This window comes from Bos javanicus, chromosome 2 (genome assembly GCF_032452875.1).
Source record: "Bos javanicus breed banteng chromosome 2, ARS-OSU_banteng_1.0, whole genome shotgun sequence".
NCBI classification, from domain to species: domain Eukaryota; kingdom Metazoa; phylum Chordata; class Mammalia; order Artiodactyla; family Bovidae; genus Bos; species Bos javanicus.
Window position 1 is genome coordinate 49,024,984 of NC_083869.1, and position 26,066 is coordinate 49,051,049.

Sequence of the window (26,066 nt, forward strand, 5' to 3'; positions counted from 1 at the left end):
CACAGTTCACATATTGTTGTAGCCTTGCTTGGAGAATTTTGAGCATTACTTTGCTAGTGTGTGAGATGAGTGCAGTCTCACCTGTTAAAAATCACTTATAATAAATAAGTGATTATAATCCATACATTTACTATATTTACATTTACCAGTGTGATTTTTACTTTTGTATGTCTTCCTGTTATTAATTATGGTCATTTCTTTTCAGCTTAAAGAAGTTCCTTGATTATTTCTTGACTGGTTTATTCATAATAAACTCATTTACCCTTTGATTATCTAGAAAACTCTTTATCTCTCCTTCAATTTTGAACGATAACCTTGCCAGGTTGGATTTTTTTTCGCTTTCAGTACTTTGACTATATCACACCACAGTCTTCTGTCCTGCAAAGTTTCTGCTGAAAAATCTGCTCATAGTTTCATAAGATTTCCTATATTCATAGTAAGTTATTTTTCTCTTTCTTCTTCTGCTTTTAAGATTCTTTATCTTTCACTTTTTTTTTTTTTTTTTACCCCGCTCCCGGCATCCCCTGCACGCCCTCGCTCTATCTTTCACTTTTGACATTTTAATTCTGTCTTGGTTTGGCTCTCTAAGAATTCATGTTGTTTGGAACTCTGGACTTCTAGAACTTTGATGTCTGTTTCCCTTCTCAGATTCAGTTCAGTTCAGTTCAGTCGCTCAGTCGTGTCCGACCCTTTGCGACCCCATGAGTTGCAGCACGCCAGGCCTCCTTGTCCATCACCAACTCCCGGAGTTCACCCAGACTCACGTCCATCGAGTCAGTGATGCCATCCAGCCATCTCATCCTCTGTCGCCCCCTTCTCCTCCTGCCCCCAATCCCTCCTAGCATCAGAGTCTTTTCCAATGAGTCAACTCTTCGCATGAGGTGGCCAAAGTACTGGAGTTTCAGCTTTAGCATCATTCCTTCCAAAGAAATCCCAGGGCTGATCTCCTTCAGAATGAACTGGTTGGATCTCCTTGCAGTCCAAGGGACTCTCAAGAGTCTTGTCCAACTCCACAGTTCAAAAGCATCAATTCTTTGGCACTCAGCCTTCTTCACAGTCCAACTCTCACATCCATACATGACCACAGGAAAAACCATAGCCTTGACTAGATGAACCTTTGTTGGCAAAGTAATGTCTCTGCTTTTGAATGTGTTATTTAGGTTGGTCATAACTTTCCTTCCAAAGAGTAAGCGTCTTTTAATTTCATGGCTGCAGTCACCATCTGCAGTGATTTTGGAGCCCCCAAAAATAAAGTCTTGACACTGTTTCAACTGTTTCCCTATCTATTTCCCATGAAATGAGGGACCGGATGCCATGATCTTCATTTTCTGAATGTTGAGCTTTAAGCCAAATTTTTCACTCTCCACTTTCACTTCCACCAAGAGGCTTTTGAGTTCCTCTTCACTTTCTGCCATAAGGGTGTTGTCATCTGCATATCTGAGGTTATTGATATTTCTCCCGGCAATCTTGATTCCAGCTTGTGTTTCTTCCAGTCCAGTGTTTCTCATGATGTACTCTGCATATAAGTTAAATAAGCAGGGTGACAATATAGCCTTGACATACTCCTTTTCCTATTTGGAACCAGTCTGTTGTTCCATGTCCAGTTCTAGCTGTTGCTTCCTGACCTGCATACAAATTTCTAAAGAGGCAGATCAGGTGGTCTGGTATTCCCATCTCTTTCAGAATTTTCCACAGTTTATTGTGATCCACACAGTCAAAGGCTTTGGCATAGTCAATAAAGCAGAAATAGATGTTTTTCTGGAACTCTCTTGATTTTTCCATGATCCAGCTGATATTGGCAATTTGATCTCTGGTTCCTCTGCCTTTTCTAAAACCAGCTTGAACATCAGGAAGTTCACGGTTCACATATTGCTGAAGCCTGGCTTGGAGAATTTTGAGCATTACTTTACTAGCGTGTGAGATGAGTGCAATTGTGCAGGAGTTTGAGCATTCTTTGGCATTGCCTTTCTTTGGGATTGGAATGAAAACTGACCTTTTCCAGTCCTGTGGCCACTGCTGAGTTTTCCAAATTTGCTGGCATATTGAGTGCAGCACTTTCACAGGTTAGGGAAGTTTTTAGTCATTAATTTTTAAAATAAGTTTTCTGCTTCTTTCTCTCTATATTTTCCTCCTGAGACCCCTATAGTACAAATGCTATTCTGGCTGATGTCATTCTATTGGTCCCTCAAGCTATCATCTTAAAATTTGTTTCTTCTTTGTTTTGGTGAGTTCCATTGCCCTAATTCATCCTTCTGCTTTATGCAGTCTGCTATTGAGTGCCTTAGGTCAAGGGTGTGGGCTTCCCTTGTGGAACAGTTGGTAAAGAATCTGCCTGCAATGTAGCAGACCTGAGTTCAATCCCTGGGTTGTAAAGATCCCCTGGAAATGGGAACAGCTGTCAACTCCAGTATTCTGGCCTATAGAATTCCTTGAACTGTATAGTCCATGGGGTCACAAAGAGTTGGACACGACTGAGTGACTTCCACTTTCACTTTGTCCAAGGGTGCAGGGGTGAGCATGGGTTGGGAGGAGCCTGAGGGACTAGAACTACAGTTCTGAGTTAGTTCTGTTTCTTTGAGGCTTGATGGTGGTCTCCCCCATGTCAAGGGGTAGGTGCAGGGCCTGAGGGGCTAGCATTGCTCTTCTGAGTGAGCTCTGCTTCTGCATGGTACAATGACAGTGTTCGCCTTAGTAGAGAGCAGTGCTGGAGCAGGAGCCTAGTGTAGGCTGAAGGGTTCACTGGGGTGGTTCTGGCAGGCTGGCCAGAGTACCAGGTGCTTTTCAATCTGCTGCCTTTCTGCTATGACAGGGGATAAGCGAGTCTGTACATATTCTCTTCAACAGTGATTGTCTATGACCTTCTGTTAAGTCCTTGCCTGCTTGCCTGCTAAGTCGCTTCAGTTATGTCTGACTTTTTGAGACTCTATGGACTGTAGCCTGCCAGGGATGGGGGTTCTCCAAGCAAGAATACTGGAGTGGGTTGCTGTGAAGCCCCACTGGTACTCAAACCAGCCAAGGGTGCTTATCTTCCTAATGTCAGATGCCAGGGCTAAAGTATTCAATATGGAGCTCAAACCTCTTGCTCCTTAAGAAGGATCCCCCAAACTGTGATATCTTCCTCCTCTTCAGGGTCACTCACCAGAGGTGTGGGTCCCAGCTAGATCAGAGCCATTCTCCTAGACATCAGGTCATTCTCAGAGAGAGTTGCTGTATACGTAGTTGTAGTTTGGGTGTGCTTGTGGAAGGAGGTGAGCATCTGCCTCCTATATCATCTTGACCTACTTTCTCCGTCTATGACCATTACTTTTAATTCTTTATCAGGTAGATTAATTATCTTTGTTTCATTAAGGTCTTTTTCTGAGGTTTATCTTATTCATCTTTTCAGAAAACATTCCTCTCTTTACTGAACTCCATGTGTTTGTTTCTATTTATTGGATGAAACACCTACTTCTCCCAGTCTTGAAGAAGTGGCCTTGTGTCAGTGATGAATCTTATCCTTCAACCTAGCTCTTGGTTGTCTCTTGAATCTTTGTGATTGTCTAAGCAGATTGATTTGCTCTTGATAGGTCCCTGTTGTTGAGCGTGTGCCAAGCCCTGTCAGTGTTCCAAGGGGAGGCATATCATTTAACACCCAGCTTCAGACTGATTGGAAGCCAAATCCTCAGGCATCAGCTTTTAAAATATGTGAATATATATAGTCCTGTGGGGCTACAACTGTAAACCCTGCTGGGATCCAGACCACGAAATTTAGAGTTTTTTCCTGAGTGACAGCTGCACAAATCTGGTCTCCAGAGGAGTGTATATTACCTCTTTTCTGGAAGGCATTGTTGAGCTGTAGTGAGGCCAAAGGAGTGCACAAGGATAGTGTCCTCCATCTACATTCCCTGAGAGAGGCTTCCTAGCTTCTAGATGTGTGACAAGCCTGAAGCTTAGGCTGAAATTCAAGGACAAGTAAATAGGCCTTTTGGGGGTATGTTTCAGTTTGCTGACTGTGCAACAACCTGGGGGTGGTTCCCTGCTAGGAAAGTTTTCAACTGTTACAATCCTGTGGAGAGCAATGCAAGCCTTCTTGGCCACCAGGGCTAGGTAATAAGGGGCATCTCCTGTGTGGATTGCATGTGCCCACCAGCTTTAGTAAGTGAGTGGGACCCCCACTCACCAGTTTCAACAGGACAGGTCTTAGCGAGAAAGTGGGAAGATGCCATGTGTGTGCTAGCAGACTGGAGGGAGAGTACAAAGATGGCATCCACCAGCTCCTCTGCCTCAGGAGAGAGTCCTGTCTTCCACTACCCCTCTAGCAGATGGATTAAAATTAGCAAGTGAATCTCCTTCTCATGTAGTCTAGACACTTTCAAACTGCTCCTTTTGTGCTGGGCCCCAGGGTAAGTGAGACTTCACATAAGCCTTTCAAAAGGAGAATCTCAGTTCTCCATAGCCCTTTGTGTCCCTTGGACATAGGTCTGCTGGTTTTCTAAGCCAGGTATTTTGAGGCCTTGTCTCTTTGATGCAAGTCCCAAGGGTTGGGGTAGTTGTTGTCAAGCACAACCCCCTTGCTCCTCTGGGAGAAGCTCCAGACTTGTGAGCACCCCTCCTATTATGAAGCACCGTACTGGGGTTGAGTTTTTCATGAGACCATGTCCCTGCCTCTCCTACCCATCTTGATGTGGTTCTTTTATCTATTGTTGTTGAGAAGCAGTGCAACTAGTTTTCACTTCTTTTTCAAAGAGAATTGTTTCATATGTAGCTGTAGAGTTGGTGTGTCCCACGGGAGATGAGCTCAGGATCTTCCTACCCAACCATCTTAGACCTCTGCTGCTGTGTTATTTAAAAAGGTGTTGAATTTGGCCAACACAGTTGTATGGTCTTTATCAGGTTCAAATGAAACAGTGATACAAAGTGGATATTTCAACATGGGGTAATGGAAGACATATGAGCTTTGAAATTGGAACTTCCAAGGTTTAAATCTCAAATCTACCACTCCTTAGTGGGGACCATCTTGGATAAGTGATCTAATTTTTTAGAGTCCCTAATATTACTTTTTAAGGATGTTACTCCAACTAACAGGAATGATATGAAAGTTAAATTTTAGCATGTAAATAAGTCTAATAGGTATATGGTAGGAGATTAATAAAGATTATTTTCTGCCTCCCCACTCCACCCCAATTTGAAATCTGTCATTAAGGTCAGAGTATTTTTCCATTTCTTTCTGCTCATCAATTTTTGAGATATAGGTGCTGTCTCTTGGCCTTACAACAGATTTGGCCATGAGGGTCCAAGATTGACAGGGGTTGTAACGACTTTTCTTAATTTTGAAAACAAAACAAAACAAAACAAAAAACACCTTCTGCAGCAGTTCAGCCTTGTGGCTTTCCTCTCATGGCTTGGTCCACCCCATGTATACCTCATCAGATAACAGGTGTCATTGCTTTATCCCAGCTGCAACATGCTAGTAGGAGATCTAACATTGATCAAAAATACTGATTTGTGTTTTTTCTGTCTCTGTATAAAGCATCTTGATGCAGATCAGTTCCTATTTCCTTGGTAACAGGAAACACACCCATTTCATAATGAGTAACAGAATTTGCTATTAGTTCAAACCAAAGCTAAGTCCAAAGTTTGGACATACAGAAATTGATTTAACATATGTTGCTCATAGCACTAAGACTTAAGGATCAAAAATCTTATTTCAGTCCTATTTGTTACTTTTTTTGTGTGCAATCACAAGGCTCTGTCATACGTTTTATGATTGTTAAAGCAAAATATAGACAACAAATGTTAACATACTGGGCTAAGGAAAACTTTCCTCTACTAAAGAGAAAAATTGAAAGGTAGAGACTAGTTTAGGGCTAGTTGGGTTACACACCCTCTGAAAAGTAGGCAGACAAAGTTCTTCTATATCCACCCCTGGGAAGAGTGTCTAGCCTGGGCAGACATGATACTTCTAATCTGTATTAATCTGGATAGAGGTACAGTGGAGAAGTCAATGGCACCCCACTCCAGTACTCTTGCCTGGAAAATCCCACGGGCGGAGGAGCCTGGTAGGCTGCAGTCCATGGGGTCGCTGAGGGTCGGACATGAATGAGCGACTTCACTTTCACTTTCACTTTTCACTTTAATGTATTGGAGAAGGAAATGGCAACCCACTCCAGTGTTATTGCCTGGAGAATCCCAGGGACGGGGGAGCCTGGTGGGCTGCCGTCTATGGGGTCGCACAGAGTCGGACACGACTGAAGCGACTTAGCAGCAGCAGTAGTAGCAGAGGTACAGTAACATTACAAACTAGAATCAGTCCTGGGAAAGACATAATATAGGTAAGCTTAACACTCTCACTGTATTTTCATCACATTGTCCTTTCTTTTTCCCTAGGTGCCTTGTAGCTTAAGTCTGATCTTGGAATTCTCTCCTTAGCAGGATTCAGACTTATATTTTCCCTCTGTCTTCCTCCCTTTATAAAGGCCTGATGTCCATCATCATCAATGTTAATGACACCAATCTTCTTCTAGAGATATCTGTATATCAACAGAGACAATGCCCTACACATCTTTTTTATAGTTGGATCTTAAGTAACAGGTATATATGGCTAAAACACTTTGAGGCAGGCACCCCCTTTCTACATTATTCAAATCATATCCATGCTACAGAAACATGGGATAGGAGTTACAAACTTCCTTTATGAACTTGCATTTAAGTTGTATTCTTTTAAACCAAGATGAATATTCAGAAAGAAAGCAAATCAAAAAAGATCCCAAAGTACATGATGTAGTAGTTGATGGCAGAACAGTACTCCCACTGAGAATAACATAAAAGTTGGACAAAACATAAAAATGATCTGTCTGAAGAGTTTAGAGAACAGCTGAGATGACTGAGTGGCCAAAGTTAGCTGGAAAAGAAGATAATTACTGAGAGATGAGCTGATATTTTGTAAGTTGTTTTCCTCCCAGGGATGTTTACCAATTCTTGGCCTTTGCGGGGAGGCTCAGAATCCAGCAAAGGGCTGTAGCTAAGGAAGAACCCAGCAGAACTTCTGAGCATGTCACAGTGCAATGGGGGTCAAAATTGAGGTGCAGGGTTATGGAGGCTGTCAGGACTTGAGGGACCAAGATCCTGGCGAGAGGGGGATAAATTCCACCTTTTAAGATTTTTCTTTGGCATTGTGTGTGTGTGTGTGTGTAATATTCTTAAGCTGTGAAGAGAAAGAGTTTAAAAAACAAACTAGAAAGTCTCTGAAAAGTGGTTTGGGGCTTTTGACAATCATAGCGATAAAGGTGCTTCCCTGGTGGCTCAGTGGCTCAGTCATTTGGACATGATTTTCCCTGGTGGCTCAGACAGTAAAGATCTGCCTGCAATGCAGGAGACCCCCGGGTTTGATCCCTGGCTCAGGGAGATCCCCTGGAGAAGGGAATGGCAACCTACTCCAGTATTCTTGTCTGGGAAATCCCATGGATATAGGAGCTTGGCAGGCTACAGTCCATGGGGTCATGAAGATTTGGATATGATTTAATAATTAAACAACAACAAATGGAGATAAAGAGGCAAAAATTGTCAAGCAGGAATAGCATACTAGTCTCTCAGTAGGGACCTCTGGAAGATACACACTAGGAGTGATAAACCAGGCTTACCTAAAGGTTTACAAAATCTGTAACCAGCCTTGACTTAGCTCCCTGCTTGGGTTGCAGGGATCTGTACCTAGCTCCTAATTGGCATCTCCAAATGTGTACAGCTTTTCTTTATGTAGAATAGTTTTACCATTTCCTTTTGATTTTTAGAAAAACAAGAGTGTTCAATTTAAATAGTAAAAGATTATTTTTTTGGGCATACAGATGAATCTGTAGATTTCCAGGGTGCTGAAATTTAACCTAGGGCTTCCCTGGTGGCTCAGTGGTAAAGAATCTGCCTGCAATGCAGGCGCCCCCAATTGGATCCCTGGGTTGGAAAGATCCCTTGGAGGTGGGCATGGCAACCCACCCCAGTACTCTTGCCTGGAGAATTCCATGGACAGAGGAGCCTGGTGGGCTACAGTCCATAGGGTTACACAGAGTCGGACATGACCGAAGTGACTAAACAGCAGCAGCAAAACTTAACCTATACCTTTTATGAACTTAAAAAAGAAATTCATTCAATAACTCAGAAAGTATTTATTGAGTGTTACTAGTCAGTTTCAGGCACTAGGCATGTGCAGGGGGCACAACAGAAAAGCCAGACAGAGCTATTCTCTGTCCTTGACGAGTTCACAGTCTGTTGGGGAAGCAGACACACTGAGTGTAATCAAGAAATAATATACACATGTCTAACAACTTTCTAACGTTCCAAGGGTCAAAAACAATACGAGCTCTGGAAAATTGGGGATTTGGAGGCACATAACTTCATGGGTTTCTTAGTGTTGGCAATAGTGATACACTAATCTGAGGGCAGTAGGATAAACTTGCTCATTGTTGAGTGTCCTTTATGAAGTTTTATGATTAAATGTAAATTATCTCTTTGTCTACATCTGGTTAAAATATTACTTCCCAACCCCATTCACAGTGCAGTGTGAAATGATTACAATATATGGAGTCTAGAGACCATACGGACTGACAACAGCCTATCTGTGTTTCCTTCTCCTATGGTGCTGTGGGTCCTATAATACATTCTCTCTCACCATGTGTAGGGATAGCTGCATAAATACATAAGGTATTACCAGTAGTGGGCTTTATAATACTTTGAAACTGCCAGAAACTTAGTAATGAGTGGGATTTTTTCTCATTTCCTAGTTCATTTCTTTGATTAGGGATTAGAACTCTCTCTGGTCATTTTTGTATATGATGTATTGCAGCGGAGAGAGCAGGCAAGCATCAAGTTTGGGTGACTGGGTTTTAAAGTAGATTAGGTTACAGGAGCAAGAGATTTAATACATACAAAGAAAAAAGGTTGTAAAAGGGGGACCATTTGGTTAACCATGTCAAACTGGAAGCCTGCCTCTTGAGAGATATGGTCTAAACAGAGCAGTGGTACCTATGGACATAGGATAGAAGTGAGATCTGGGTGGAATAATTGTGTAGCTTTTCTAGACAAGATGGTCCAGATATTGTATTTTAATCACCTATGAAGTAATTTTTAAAATAAAGCTAAAATTTATTTTTTAATTAAAATATATCATGTGCAATGTGCAAACAGGTTTAGACAAGACTCTAACTGTGGAATTATCTTGAGAAGTTTGGAACCCAGTGTATGACTCTGCACTAGAACCATCCTCCCAGGATTCTTTAAGAGCAGTTCAAAAGAAAAAGAGCAGTTCAGTCTGGGGCAAGGTGTGTATGCTTGTAAGTTATTCACAAGTATGGATATGTTGCTTACAAATGGCAACATTTAAGGATGAGACAAGTCATTACAAATTAGCTTGAGACACTTTAAGGAGCCTTAAGGTGACAGCTCTTCCTACCCATTCACTGGTGCCAGGGAGCATGTTGCAATAAGAACTAGAAATCCCTGGGCATACGATAGCACTACTCCAGGCTTTGAGATAGACCATTTGTTCCCAACTCTTTTAATTTAGTCCCTTTGCATTACGTAAATGATGTAAGCAAGTGTTAATGGTATTTTTAATAGAATTGATTCAGAAGCATTATAAGCCCAATGAGATACTTAGGGATGAGTCACAGCAATTTAATAGGCTCAGGTACTGGTCGTTTATTTTCCAGAACTGTGCTGTCCATTTTAATGGAAAGTGCCTCAGAGAATAACAATTTGTAAGTCCTTTTCTTTATCATTTTTTCCCTTCTAATGTGTGTGTGTGTGTGCATGTGTGTGTGTGAAGACTAACACATAGTACCTTGGAAATGAGCTTTAATTTGGAAATTATCATCCCTGTCAATTTCAATCCTGGGTGTTCATAAGAAGGGTCTTGGATATATCTTTATCTTGTGTCTAGCACAGTGTCTGGAAAATAGTTGGTGCCCATTAAATATCTTTCTATCTTTCTGTTGAAAGATCGTGAAAAATAAAACAAAACATTGACTGAATGCCAAGGACGTAGTCCAAGAAGCTAGGGGAAAACAGTCTGAAACCCAGTTTCTAGATGGCAGGTCAAGAGGCAAGGATGCAAAGTTTTGACACCAGTAAGGTGGACTAGAGAATGTTTAAAGTGGAAAATAGAGTTTCTTATATTTTCTTGCCAAGGGACATCGTTTATATACAAGGTAGTGCTGAACCTAGCAACTGGGAGAATTAAACACCTCACTCAAGTTGAGAACAAGAGGAGTTGGGGCTTACCGTCATATAAGATTAGGACTTGGTTTACAAGATATTCCTAAGTGAAAAGTCTACCCTAGACAGTAATTTTTTAAAGTTTTGAGTCCATCTCAAACTTACAGAAGAGTTTCAAGTACTGTATGAAGGACTTTGGTGTTCTTGCACTATTCAAGAGTTAAGTTGCTAATCTCATGACCCATCAACTGTGAATATTTTAGTGCGTATTTCCTACCACCAGAATATTTTCCTACGATAACCACAACAAAGCATCAAAATCAGAAACTTGACATTTATATATGACTACCAAATAATCCTCAGATCTCATTCAAGTTTTATAGGTTTTCTCAGTAATGACGTTTCAGAAGCACATCTTACATTTAGTTTTCATGAATCTTTAGTCCCCTAAGATCCAAAAGAGTTACCTTTTTCCTTGGTTTTCATGACCTTAACAATTTTGAAGATTACAGGCCTCTTAATTTGTAGAATGTCCCCCTGTTCAAGTTTGTCTGATGTTTGCTCACGAATGGATTCAAGTTATGCAAATCTGGCAGGAATATCATAACAGTGATGCTGCATTCTTTCATTGTATCTTCTTAGGTAAATTTTGATTTGTCTAGCTACTGATGCTATTACTTTGATTGTTTAATAAAGATGGTATCCTCCAGGCTTCTCTACAGTAATGTTACTCTTTTCCCCTTTGTAATTAGTAATTATTTGTTAGAGATGATACTTTGCAGCTATGTAAATATTCTAGTCTTTGTAAGGCTTCCTATTCATTCATTTATCCATCACACTTTCAGTTTATTCATTTATTTACTTATATCAGTATGAATTCATTGTTTTCTATTCAACTGGCCATAATTTGTAATTGCCATTATTTATTTTGATGTTTGAATTGTTCCAGATTTGTTCAGTAGGAGCCCCTCAAGCCAGCTTCTATGTCCTTTTTTGACATATCACCATCTGTTTTGAACACTCTTGCTTTCTGGTACAAAAAGGTGTTCCAACCTTACAGGGAACTTTTTTTTGCCCTAGTCACGAAGACGAGCCATTTCTCCAAGGAGCCAAGTTCCACTTAGTGGTATTTAGAAAACAACTTCTGTGTGCATAGTTATTGGGATATCACTGTTCCCATGCCTTCTCATTTGTATTTGTTTCTCTATATATTCATATTTATATGTCTTTCAGTCTATTTATCTAATTCTACCAGCTTTGACATCTCCTGCCTTTCACCCCAAATGTAGATGTTCTCATTGTACTGAGTTCTGACTCCTGATGCCAGACCACTGCAGCCATTGCCTTCTGCATGGTTGTCATTATAAATTGCTTGGGCTTTTGCATCCCACTGTGGGCCATATCTCCTCTATCCTGGCTAGGAAATTTACTGTACTCAATTCCACTTCATGGCTTTAAAGCTGAATTGTTCTAGGAGGGAATGTAAGAGAGGAGAGAAGGAGGGTGGAGAGAGAATGAGATAGAGAGAGAGGAAGGAAGAGGGAGAAAAGGAGGAAGAGGAAAGAAAAGGAGAAGAAAGAAGAGAAGAGAGAAAGTACAGACTTTATATTAAAATAAATAAATAACCTTTCCCATGAGCAAAAGGTCCTTGTTGTTGTTAGTCGCTCAGTCACATCTGACTCTTTCTTTGTGACCCCATGGACTGTAGCACATTAGGCTTCCATGTCCTTCATTATCTCCTGGAATTTGCTCAAATTCATGCCCATTGAATTGGTGATGCTATTTAACCATCTCATTCTCTGCTGCCCTCTTCTCCTCCTGCCCTCAATCTTTCCCAGCATCGGGATCTTTCCCAGTGAGTCAGCTTTTCGCATCAGGTGGCCAAAATATCCATTACATACTTTTGATCCAATTTATATATTTAAAAATAGAGACTCACAATCTCATCAGGATTTGAGGGCTACCAATCTGTTTGGGGTTTCAACTGGTAGATTATGGGGCTTGGATTTGTTGTCCTTGCCATGTTTGAGTGAGATCCACAGTTTTCAAACTGTGTTCTCTGTAGGCTTAGGTTCTTTGCATAAGTCTCAGGGCTGTTCTGGGAGGATAGGTGGGAGAAGTGTGGTGTCTCAGTGGCTTGACTTTGTTTCCCATCCTACTTCAACCAGAAAATTCTGTTTGCAACTGTTCTATGTATCAGGTTTCACATAAGACTCCAGCTGAAAAAATTTCAAATGCTAAAAATGTTTGAAAACTGGAGTTAGTTGATCTCTCTGAGAATGTCAGCTGGGAGTTATAAGAATTAACCTTGGTAATTTTTATTTAAGTGTACATCTTTTCTTCATGAATCTGAGCAGTGGATAATTTTGTCATTAAAAATGTTTTTATTGTAAATGAAATACATGATTCTTTTATATTGTTCTCAAAATATGGAAAATGGAAAACCATTATCTCCTTACTTTTTCTGCCTCTGGTACAATATAAGAAAGCCATTCAACATTTTGAAATATTCCTTTCCACTCTTTTTGTTTTGCTTTACTATTATTTTTTAAAGTACTTGTAAGCATATATTATATATAACATACTCTTAGTTTTCTAGACATAGAATTTCTGGGATCTCAGTTTCAACGAAGGATAAAACAACAGGGGCTTTCTTTCTTGCTAATATAAATTTCCTACAGTATTAGAAGCTGGGGATACATTCCCTGTCCTCATTAAATTTGCAATCTAGTTGGAAAAGGGACTAAACAATCTTAAGTGTGAGAGGTATTAGAAAGAAACACAGAACATTGTGAGATCATAAGATGGGCAGAGTGCACTTTTTGGATACACAGAAAAAATATTAGGCTTCCCTGGTGGCTCAGTGGTAAAGAATCTGCCTGCTAGCAGGAGATGTGGGCTTGATTCCTGGGTTGTGAAGATCCCCTGGAGGAGGAAATGGCAACCCACTCCAATATTCTTGCCTGGAGAATTCCATGGACAAAAGAGCGTGTCTGGCTACGGTCCATGGAGTTGCAAAAGAGTTGGACATGACTTAGTGACTAAATAGCTATGGGATGGGTTTCCTGCCATTAGCAATGCAAAGAATCCCCCCTGATATGCTCACCACCCAAAATAAACCAATACCAACAATTTAGTTGTTTTATATCAGCCTTTCATCAAATGATGTATTTTAACAAAGTTGAAATCATAAATGTATGTTGAATTGATTTAAGATGTCATCCCAAGAAACACTAGTGCAGGGGAGAAGATAGCAAGGGAAGGAATGCAATAAGATGTATGTTACAAGATAGTTACCAGTGTAGGCACATGGGGCTTAATCCTTGGTGAGTAATCTATGGGAAGTAGTATAGAACATACTTCAATGTCTTCCTCCCTTAGTGGTGAAGAAGCTGGGTATTTATCTAACAATTCCTTACTCATCATCGGTTGAAAACTACCTTGGGGCATTACCTCTCTTGTACTTTTGTTTGTCCTCCATGTGAGTTAACTGCGATCCTGTGCCCAGAAATATAGTCCTCAGTCAAAGTTTCAGGTATTCCCCAGTAACATGCTTTAGTGAGTGCAGGTGGGTAGAAAGGCTCTACCAACATCAATGATCATTTTTCACTCTCATCTTACTCAGCCTTTCAGTATAATTCAACAATTCAGTATAAAACAAGGATGCACCACCTTCTAAAAAAATTTAGCAGTACCATCTTTTCCTTCCTCACTGGTTACTCTTTCTAAGTCTCCCAGGTTGATTCATCTATACACTTTCTCTCACTTATTTAATTCCCTTTACTGCTTCATTGAACTCCAGACCAATATATACACCTGCCTACTTCACTGGCATATCTAGTAGGCATTTCAAAATGTTTAAAATGAAAGTGAACTCTTGTTTTTTCATCAAACCTTCTTCATTTACCTATGTTTTACAGTTCATAAAATGTCCACCCTTTCTCTAGTTGCCAAAACATTTATGAACAATTCTTGATTCCCTTTCCCTCACCTGCCACATCTGACTTTATCAGTAAGTTCTCTGGTCTTCATCACAAATATAAAAACTGTAAATACACCAGTTTCTCCATATCCATCTCTGTCATCTTAGCACAAGACATTATCATCTTTCCAAATTTACTTGCAATGGCTTCCTAATTGGTCTGTAGATCCCTCCACCCTTGGACCTTTATAATTCATTCTATACACAGTAAACTAAGTGATATTTTAAAATCATCTTGCTTCCTTCTTAAAATCTTTGACAGTTCCCCACAATAGTTGAACGTAAAAATAGCACAATAATTTTGACCTTTCTTACCACTCTGACTCATTTCCTACCTCTTTCCTCTGATTTCTGCACACTAACGACTTGCCTTCTTCTTTTCTTAGTCATTCTTAACAGGAAAGTACCACATCTTGGGGCATTTTTAAGTTTGTGGTTGCATCTTTGCTCATTGTGATATTTGGGTGGAGGTCAGTGATTTAAGATGTCCTGCAGTGTGCCGGATAGCCCATGAAATGAGTACAGTTCTGCCTCCCGCATGACTTCCAAATATCCTACCAGACATTCATGTAGGTGAAACAAGTGTTCTTAAAATTATTTGGACCTAAAGCCTAATTCCACTTTATATATAAACACATAATTTATTATACCCTGAAATTTCTAGGAATGCATCCACATTGTAAATTGAGAAAAGATTGTAATTTGTTTTGTTAGAACTCTATCAAGACTTGCTCACTGTTTCAGAAAATCATGTCACCAATGGCAACGCCATTTGTGGCATATGAGTTGCCAATGCAACACACCTGTACCTGAGTCCCTTTGTAGTTGTTGCATTCGTGCTGATTCTAAGTATAGACACAAACATCTGACTACTTCATATGGCTTCTTGTTATTATACCTGAGCATTTTCATCTAGAAATGCATATCATTTTATTATAAATTACCTCTCCATTCTTTTTACTTTATAGTATAGTTATGGAATTATAGTAATATTTTTGGATATTATTTGTGTAAATAGTTTATAACATATATGAATTTGGCTTCAGGAGTAAAGGAAGTATTTGTCATAAAAAGAAGACTCTGGAGCTAACTGAATTGAGAACACTGCTCTAAAACTTTAATCTGGATACTATCCCGGCTGTTCAAAATGCTAGTTCCATTTGCTATAGTCTTGAACAATGAGCAAATTTCTCTTGTAGATCTATAGAAGGAGAGTAGGATGGTATACCAGTTCCTGAACAAATTTTAATATCTATCTGAAATTAGTCTGGTAGAGCCATACATGCGGCAGAGATGATTAGCCAATTGCCAAAACTTCTGCTCTTCATTAGGTAGACCACATTCCCTATTATGTTTGTCATTAAGTGTAGAAGAAATTTGAAAAAAAATTGTTTCTGCATGCACATTTTCAGAGTTCGTCTGTGTATAAAACTTACTTCAGACGATCAGACCTTCTAAGGTACAGTGTGCATTGACATTTCCCTCCTTCTTCCGTCCTTTTTTTCCTGTGAGTTGCTCTCGTGAAAATAATTTAGAAAGGTTTTAAGGTAGAAGGGTATGATGAGTACCAATGGAAGCAGTAGGATAGAGGTGATGACTCCTTATGTTTATTTTATTATTTTGTTTTCAACTCTTACTTAAAATTGGGGGCTTCCCTGGTGGCTCAGAAGGCAAAGAATCTGCCTTCTCCAATGCAGGAGACCCATGTTTGATCCTTGGGTCAGGAAGATCTCCTAGAGAAGAGAATGGCAATCCATTCCAGTATTCTTGTCTGGAGAATTCCATGGACAGAGGAGCCTGGTGGTCTGTAGTCCATGGGGTTGCAAAGAGTCAGAGCAATTAACGGCTGAGCAATTAACCCTTTCTAAAGCTGGGTCACACTTAGAGTAATGGTGTAAAAAGTAAGATATAATTAATTTTCTTCCTTTTTTACAGATAATCTCTTTTTGTAAGTGTTTCTCAGTTCAAATCTGTTTTCCTTATACTTTGTATTTCTCTGAGATTTTGGCATTTAGCTGCCCATAAGACATTATTTTCAGTATTGAAGTTTTTGCCCTTGGGAAGGGAATGTTTTCATATGTATTTTAGAGATTTTGAGAATGACTATATTGTAAGCTAATGGTGTGGGACATTTTAAAATCAAGAGCAATGGTATTTATTTACATACCAGATAATAGCCTGTATAGTTGTCACAGGCTGATGGTGATCCATGGAGAAATGGTAATGGACAGAAGAAAATATTATAAGTGCTTTGTTGTAGGTAAAGGACACACTTAATGATACACAGACAAAGAAGATGAAGAAGCATGTTGCCTTTTGATTGGGAAAACTTCAGTGGACTTCAAGTTTTCCCACAATGATGACCCAATGAGACTACACAACTAGGATGAAGACACCACCACTTGTGGGGGTAAGCTCTCCTTACCATTCTTATTATGATTTTTCTACCCTCCTGGTCATTCTCCACTCCTCAGGGTGCTCTGGGCTGGTGCACTGGATGACCCAAAGGGATGGGATGGGGAGGGAGGTGGGAGGGGGTTCAGGATGGAGAACATATGTACACCCGTGGCAGATTCATGTCAATGGATGAATGTGAGTTTTACATCAGCTTTTTCATTCTCCTCATTCACCCTCATCAAGAGGCTCTTTAGTTCCTCTTCACTTTCTGCCATTACAGTGGTATCAGCTGCCTATTTATGGTTGTTGATATTTCTCTTGCTAATCTTGACACCAGCTTGTGATTCATCCAGCCTAGCATTTCACATGAGGTACTCTGCATAGAAATTAAATAAGCAGGGTAACAATATACAGCTTTGATGTACTCCTTTCCCAGTTCTGAACCAGTCTGTTGTTCTGTGTCTGATTTTGATGCTTCTTGACATGCATGCAGGTTTCTCAGGAGACAGGCAAGGTAGTATGGTATTCCCATCTCTTTAAAATTTTTGTACAGTTTGTTGTGATCCACACAATCAAAAGCTTTAGTGTAGTTAATGAAGCAGAAGTAGATGCTTTTCTGGAATCCCCTTGCTTATTCTATGATCCAATGGTTGTTGGCAATTTGGTCTCTGGGTCCCTCTGCCTTTTCTAAATCCAGCTTGTACATATGGAAGTTCTTGGTTCACGTACTGTTGAAGCCTAGCTTGAAGGATTTTCAGCATTACTCTGCTAGCATGTGAAATGAGTGCAATTGTGTGGTAGCTTGAACATCTTTTGGCATTGCCTTTCTTTGGAATTGGAATGAAAACCACACTTTTCCAGTCCTGTGGCTACTGCTGAGTTTTCCAAATTTGCTGGTATATTGAGTGCAACACTTCAACAGTATCATCTTTTAGGACTTGAAATAGCTCAGCTGGAATTCCATCACCTCCACTAGCTTTGTTTGTAATAATGCTTCCTAAGGCCCACTTAACTTCACACTCCAGGATGTCTGGCTCTAGGTGGCTGACCACACCATTGTGCTTATATGGCACTCCACTCCAGTACTCTCGCCTGGAAAATGCCATGGATGGAGGAGCTTGATAGGCTGCAGTCCATGGAGTCTTGAAGAGTCGGACACGAATGAGCGACTTCACTTTCACTTTTCACTTTCATGCATTGGAGAAGGAAATGGCAACCCACTCCAGTGTTCTTGCCTGGAGAATCCCAGGGACGGGGGAGCCTGGTGGGCTGCCGTCTATGGGGTCGCACAGAGTCGGACACGACTGAAGCGACTTAGCAGCAGAAGCAGCAAGACATTTTTTTGTACAGTTATTCTGTGTATTCTTGCCACCTCTTCTAAATCTCTTCTGCTTCTGTTAGGTCCTTGCTGTTTCTGTCCTTTATTGTACCCATCTTTGCATGAAATATTCCATTGCTATCTCTAATTTTCTTGAAGAGATCTCTAGTCTTTCCCATTCTACTGTTTTCCTCTATTTTTTGCATTTTTCACTTAAGAAGGCTTTCTTGTCTTTTCTTTCTATTCTCTGGAACTCTGCATTCAGTTGGGTATATCTTTCCCTTTCTTTGCCTTTTGCTTCTCCTCTTTCCTCACATATTTGTAAGACCCTTTCAGACAATTCCTTTGCCTTCTTGCATTTCTTTCTCTTGGGGATTGTTTTGGTCACTTCTTCTTGAAAGTGTTGTAAATCCTCACCCATCATTCTTCAGGCACTCTGTCTACCAGGTCTAATCCCTTGAATCTATTAGTCACCAGCACTGTGTAATCACAAGGGACTTTATTTAGGTCATACTCGAATGGTTTAGTGTTTTTGCCTACTTTCTTCAACTTAAGCCTGAATTTTGCAATAAGGAGCTCATGATCTGAGCCAGTCAGCTCTAAGTCTTGTTTCTGCTGACTGTATTGAGCTTCTCATCTTCAATTTAAAGAATATAGTCAATCTGATTTTGGTATTGACCATCTTGTGATATTCATGTGTAGAGTTGTCTCTTGTGTTGGAATAAGGTGTTTACTATGACCAGTTCATTCTGTTGTCAAAACTGTGTTAACTCTTACAGAACCTTTTCACATCAAAGCATTCATCAGAATAATTCAGTTAATAAGTAACTCCTATAGATTGCTCATTCTTAAGGAAAAAGTTGAATGGTTAAGAATGTGCCTTGCAATTGGCTAATCAAATTAAAGACCATATTATTACTTGTTGGGATGCTTGGGTCAGAAGAAATGTCAAAGTAGACTGCTGCTGCTGCTGCTAAGTCGCTTCAGTCGTGTCCGACTCTGTGCGACCCCATAAATGGCAGCCCACCAGGCCCCACTGTCCCTGGGATTCTCCAGGCAAGAACACTGGAGTGGGTTGCCATTTCCTCCTCCAATGCATAAAAGTGAAAGTGAAGTCGCCCAGTCGTGTCCGACTCTTAGTGACCCCATGGACTGCAGCCTACCAGGCTCCTCCATCCATGAGATTTTCCAGTCAAGAGTACTGGAGTGGGTTGCCATTGCCTTCTCTGGCAAAGTAGACTACTAACAAACACAGTGCTTCAGAATTCAGGAACACATCTCATAAAACTCTGTTTCAAAGACAAGTTATAATTTAGGGCAAAATGATATGTATTTATGGAGAAGGCGATGGCACCCAACTCCAGTACTCTTGCCTGGAAAATCCCATGGACAGAGGAGCCCGGTAGGCTGCAGTCCATGGGGTCGCTGAGAGTCGGACACGACTGAGTGACTTCACTTTCACTTTTTACTTTCATGCATTAAAGAAGGAAATGGCAACCCACTCCAATGTTCTTGCCTGGAGAATCCCAGGGACAGGGGAGCCTGGTGGGCTACTGTCTATGGGGTCACACAGAGTTGGACATGACTGAAGTGACTTAGCAGCAGTAGCAGCTACGTGTTTATTGAGAACTAGATCAAATATTTCCTCTTCTGCAAAATTTTGATCAGTTTACTTTGGCAGAACTGGTCAATTCTTTTTCTAAAAGTAATTTGTTCACTGATAGTGAGTTATTACTATTAGTATTAGCAGTGATGGTAGTACTAGTAGTATTAATATTTGTAGTGGTAGTCTAGAAGTTATTTGGCAGAGTGTATGTCTTCTTATGTATCCTTATGGCTCAATTCATTGTCAGGCCTATAGTAATTGCTCATCAAATGTTAATTCAAATGAATCCCTGTATCTGAGAATCAATGAATGAACCAGTTTCAATGAAGGGTGAATTATGGTTTCCTCTGCATCATGGGGAGAGTAGATCATGACTCCTATAGAAATGGTAGGATTGTGACTTTCCTATTGGAGTAACGAATTTAAATTTTACTGATGGGAAAAATGCAGTCCAGGGATATTCCTCTAGGATTAAACTTTCTGAAAGAGGAATACCACTAAAGATTGGATTTTAAAACATCAACAAAAAAAGTTATGGAAAACTTTTGAAGTGTTAAATGATCATGAGAACAAAAATTTGGACTGCATTTTAGACTGACTATTTAGCTTTAAAAGCACAACAAATTGAAGAAAGAAAATAGCTTTTCCCCCTCCTTGGGGGCCTGCTGCTTTCTGTTGGCAAAAGTCAGCCATTGCATGGGGAAACGAGACTCCAAGTTCATGAGTGCAGAGTCAGAAGGTGTATTTACTTGCCTCTGTATTCCCAGTGCTCCACAGAGATGTTAAAACATATTAGGTTTCTAATAATATTTGTTGAATAAATGGATCAATAAATGAAACATGTTAATCTGACTATGGTTTCATTATAAGCAGATTTGTAGGCACCAAGCCAGTTTCTACTGAAAGTTAGTTATAATAACTCTCATAGTTTCACTCACAACCTTGGCTGTCTGAACTTATTTATTCCTCAAAGACATATTATTTGGAAATGTGAATTCTCCTGGCATGGGTTTCTACTGCAACAAATTCTTCTTGACTCCAGCTGCCTGATGCTGAAGTTTCAAAGTTATTTTGAATGCTTCTCTAGCATTTTGTCCATAGAACTGCTATAGCTGTTTTCACACATAATTACCTTTACAAAAAGCCTTTACCAAATGCAATTTCCCTTTTATGAAATTGTACATATGTGGATTTACTTTTGTACACTTTTCTACAATCAGGAGAATCTTACTTTGATTAGATGCACACCTGTTGGGGATAGTTTGAAAAAGAGGCAGTAAGAAGTTGGGAATTTGAAAAAAAAAAAGAAGAAGAAAAAGAGGTAAAACAGGTGGCAGACCAGGGGGAAGATTTTTAAAATACAGTTTTAGGAGAGTTAAGGTAGCTGAGGCCAAATTAGAACAGCCTCACATTGGCTGGAAGGCAGAAAGGTGCATGTGTTCTAGTATAGAATCATCAGGCGGAGAGCTTAAGTTCTGTGAGTGGGTAGGACGGAGGCCTGAGAGGTGCCTATTTGATGTGCCTAGCTGCTTAAATGAAAGTTGCTTAGGGCTTTTATCCAGCCAAGTTACTATAGTATTTTTGGGTTGCCCTGTGACTCAGAAGGAAGGAGCCAAGGAGTCATCCATCTGCCCAGAAAGCCTATAATATAATATGTATTGGGGAGGGAAGGAATATACTATCTGCCACAAAGTGTGACAAATATACAGGTATGTTGTTGAAAACCCTCAGAAGAGATTTTAGGATACCATCTTCATGTTTGGCTTTCAAGAACCCACAAAAATATACTTATAATAACATAGCTTCATTAAACCTTGGTAGCCCAAACTTATGTTTCCTTTAAATACTTACTTTTCCTGGAAATGTGGATTCTTCTTGCATAGGCATTTTTGAAGTCTAAATCTTTGATTGGGGAGGGAAAGTATAAATGTTTGTGTACTAATTTAAAATTGCATGAACCACAGATAAGCAAAAATATTACTTTCTTTATCTTTCCATAACTAGACTTAATTTTAATCTGCAGTCCCCTTTTCAGTCTGAAGCAGAAAATGTCATTTAGTTACTCAGAGTGGTTTCTCAGTGATTTCAAATTTAAATCCAGTCATCGTCAAGAATCCCCCCCGACCCCCTCCAACACTAATTCTCCTTGGGGTTGATGTTAATCATGAATGCACTAGGATGCATTATTTTTGGAGAGAGGGCATACATTCCTCCATATTGATTTGCCCTGTGCTGACATTGTAGGCTTTGATTGTCCGAATGGCTGGAACATGAGGACCCTCCAAATTGTTATTTTAGTAGGGAGCAGCATCCCCTGTTCAGACTGAAATTGTATAATCTATGCTTTAGCAACTTACTCTTCCAATAAGCACCAGAATTTTCTCTATTAATTTTGTATTACATTTAGGATTTTCTTGGCCACATGAAAAAATACTTGGTAGTCTGATTCCAACAATACCCTTGAGGACTTCTATGAAAAGGCAGAAAACCTGTTGTGAATTCATTCTTCTTTCTTCCCTCCCTCCCTCCCTTCCTTCCTTCTATCCAATGTCTATTGAGTGCCAGGTACTTACCAGGCACTGGTAGTAGAAGATTCCTTCTCTGAAGAATTTCATTTTCCAGTAAAAAAGCAGGAATTTTACTTTCTAGTAGGATGTGAGAACAAAAATAATTTGCCTCCTACTTCCACCCACCCCCACCATCCCCAACATACACACACAAAGCTTGGATATTGGAAGCTTGGAAATTTACTTTCACTCAAAATGTTCTGTCTATATGAACATCACTTTATTATTTCATGAAACCTTTGCCCAGATTTATGGTTTTAACTCTTCAATGGAAAGTTTCAATAAACAGTTTGAACCCCCAAGTTCTTTGAACCTCTTGCCTCAAAAAATCTTATCTTACTGTTTCATGGTCCTGACCCAGTCGTAACCAATCCCCCATCTCCAACCTCACCCCTCCAAATTAAAAGACAACTTTAAACTAAGCTTCCAACTCTCAACAAACTACAAGCTTGCCTCCCTGAGATACTGTTGAAGCACTGTCATGGGAGTATCTTGCCTTCCATGATAAGTGACAAACTCAGCTTTGCCTCAACAAGCCATCAACAGGCTGTGTTGTTGGTATTCAGGGAGCCAGCACTTGACAGTGTTATCATCATAACTAGTAGTTAGCCCTGTTTTGAAGAGAAGGCATATTTAGTACATATAATTAACTCAACTTTCTGTGAAGAATTATTTTAAATGTATATTTATGCATGATCCAAAGTTAGGCCTTTCATTGCTGCTTTACGATATGGTTGGATACCCAAGAGAATTTACTTCTCAATGGATGTTAAAAAAACATCCATTGTTCTTCGTTCATCAACATGGTAGGGTTTACATAATGTAGGTTCTATTACTACCTCAGGTATTGAGGTTAAGTCCCCTTGATAATTCCAAATGCTGAGTATCCCTCACCTGCGCTAGATTCATGCTCAACTTCAGTCACCTGCTACTGTGGTTAGGTTCATAAACTGCCTGACACAGGAGGTGCTATTTTAAAACATTCTTTATTTTTGACTAAGCATAATCCCTTCTATCTACATTGTCCCTTCATAAAATCCTAGCCCAGGTTTTATGATCTGAATGTATTTCCCTAAAAATTCATATGTTGAAATCCTAACCCCCAAGGTGAAGGAAGCTCAGCTGGTAAAGAATCTGCCTGCAATGCAAGAGACCCCAGTTTGATTCTTGGGTCAGGAAGATCTGCTGGAGGAGGGATAGGCTACCCACTACAGTATTCCTGGGCTTCCCTGATGGCTCAGATGGTAAAAAAATCTGCCTGCAATGTGGAAGATCTGGGTTCAATCCCCGTGTTGAGAAGAACCCCTGAAGAAGGGAATAGCTACCCATTCAAGTATGCTGGCCTGGAGAATTCCATGGACAGAGGAGCCTGGCAGGCTACAGTCCATGGGGCCACAAAGAGTTGGACACGACTTAGCAGCTTTCACAAGTTGAAGGTATTAGGAGGATGGCCCTTTAGGAGGTGATTAGGTCCTAAGAGCAGAGCCCACATGAATGGGATTAGTGCCTTTACTAAAGAGGCTCAGATTGCTTGCTTGCATCTCTGCCATGTGAGGATATAATGCAAAGTATGACCTGGAAGTCTGCAATGGCACTCTGATCTTGGACTTTCAACTTCCAGACCTATGAGAAATAAATTTATTTTGTTTATAAGCCACCCAATCTGTGGTATTTTGTTATTGTAGCCTGAATACACTAAGAGATGACCTTGGCTGAATAATAAATACAGTCCCTAAAATTCCTTTCATAAGCATATGTAAGGTCTCCATTGGCTAGTGTTCTTAGTTGTAAGCAACAGAATCTGACCTAGCAAGTTTACTTGGCAAGGGATTTATGATAGTTCACAGAATTATTGGGAGAACTAAGAGTACAGACTCTAGGCTGAGTTTCTGGGAACAATGCCCAGAACCACACTGAAAACTGGCTTACTAAGGAAGCTGTTATTGCCATTGGCCTTGGAACCTAATGCCTTTGCCATAATCACGAACATGTTCCATTGGACAAGTTCTCCCATTGCTGCTGGCCTCCAAAGAACCAGACACCCCTGCCACTATGCTGTTTGAGAGTGGTTTTCAAAGTGTGGTACCTGGAAGCAGCATTGGCATCACCTGGTAACTTGGTTAAAAATGCAAATTGTCAGAGCCTATGCCAAAGCTATTGAATTAATGCTATGGGAGTGAGGCCTGCTGATTTGTGTTTGTGATGCAGGCAAAAGTTTGAAAACTACTGCTATATGAGATGGTTCACTTTATTACTATAAATCTTGTACACATATAGATACATCTGGTTGGCAGAATGTAGGTCATATGAGAAACTCTGGCTACAAAGGATACTAAAGGATTCTACAACTATATTTCTCAAAATTCAAGATATACATATGTATATACATATACATACGAATCAACTGGAGATCTTGTTAAAATGCAGGTTCTAATCAAGTGCGTTAGTCACTCAGTCATGTCCAACTCTTTGCAGCCCCATGGACTGGGGCCTGCCAAGTTCCTTTGTCCATAGAATTCTCCAGGCAGAGGATCTTCCCAACCCAGGGATCAAACTCAGGACTCCTACACCGCAGGCAAATTCTTTACCATCTAAGACACCAGGGAATTTAGTAGGTCCAGTAGTCACTGCCAACAAGACCATAGATGATGGGTCTGCTCCATGAACCACGATTTGAGTAGAAAAGTCTGTGGTACAGAAATATGTGCTGGAAAGGCAGCCAAGGGGATTATGACGAATCCAACATGCCATATCTTCTATTTACCCTCTTTTTAAATAAAAAATCATAACCTCTAAATTTGCAAGCGAAAGATATCCTTCTCATGGGGAGAAGTCTGCCAAGTCTTCATGTATTTTTCTTGTCAACTGCCTTTAGAAAGCAATGGCACCGCACTCCAGTACTCTTGCCTGGAAAATCCCATGGATGGAGGAGCCTGGTAGGCTGCAGTCCGTGGGGTCACTAAGAGTTGGACATGACTGAGTGACTTCACTTTCACTTTCCACTTTCATGCATTGGAGAAGGAAATGGCAACCCACTCCAGTGTTCTTGCCTGGAGAATCCCAGGGATGGGGGAGCCTGGTGAGCTGCCGTCTATGGGGTCACACAGAGTTGGACATGACTGAAGCGACTTAGCAGCAGCAGCAGCCTTTACTTGACTAAGAAATCCACATCACTTTTCTTGGAAAACTTTGGGGTGTTTCAGTATTTTCAGAGAGAAGTTGGGTTTTCCTTAAAGCTTGAAGTGATCCGTACATGCTCAGTAGACAGTTCCTTAACTTTTTCTTTGAATCAATTCAGTCTTATAAGACTACCCTTCAATCAGAAAATAAACCCTATAAATTCAACAATATGCCCTCACAAGGCTTTATTTGCTCCTGCCACTGTTGAGTGCCCATCTACCAAGAAAACCTAAAGTTGAGCCCTGATATGGAAACAATTCCTGGAGGACTAATCTGGCTACCTGGTAGCCAGTTTATTACATTTAGTCCCTCCCCTCATGGCTAAATCAGTGCTTTTTTTCCATAGGAAAAGTCTCAAATTACAGGAACAGTTTTGCCTTTCTTGCCTGGACACCCTGGCCAGCATAACTATCCCAACATGGTCTTCTGATGTACCCATTATCCAAAAGAATGACTGTGTATGCTGGTGAGAGCTGTGTCTGCTGCCTGGCTCTTCATATTTCTGAACCAGATAACAGAAAAAGGAGTCTTTATTCTGATTGAGACAGATGTGCCAATTACTAGGGTTAAATTGGGTTGCTGCTACACAATAAAGACAAAGAAAATTATATTTGGAACCCAGAGGACTCACTAAGGTATCTCTTAATATTTTCTCTTGCTCAGTAGTCCAGGTCAATGGAAACCCAATAAAGAGAAGGTAACTAAAGGCTCATATCCCTCCACCCTGGAGTAATGACTTGAGTCACCTTACTGTCTGAAAAGCCCCATCCAACTGAGGTATTGACCTAGGGCAAGAATGGATAGTGTCAGCTCTGATTACTAACAGAGACCTTG

At 40.3% G+C, this 26,066-nt stretch overlaps 1 long non-coding RNA gene across 1 annotated transcript in view; it reads left to right on the forward strand.

Moving 5' to 3' along the window:
• Positions 1-26,066, forward strand: part of LOC133235580 (uncharacterized) — a 149,886-nt gene that overhangs the window by 74,061 nt on the left and 49,759 nt on the right. The window contains exon 2 of the long non-coding RNA XR_009732598.1: positions 16,425-16,574. This is a non-coding gene — a long non-coding RNA (uncharacterized LOC133235580). The remainder of the gene's footprint in view (positions 1-16,424; positions 16,575-26,066) is intronic.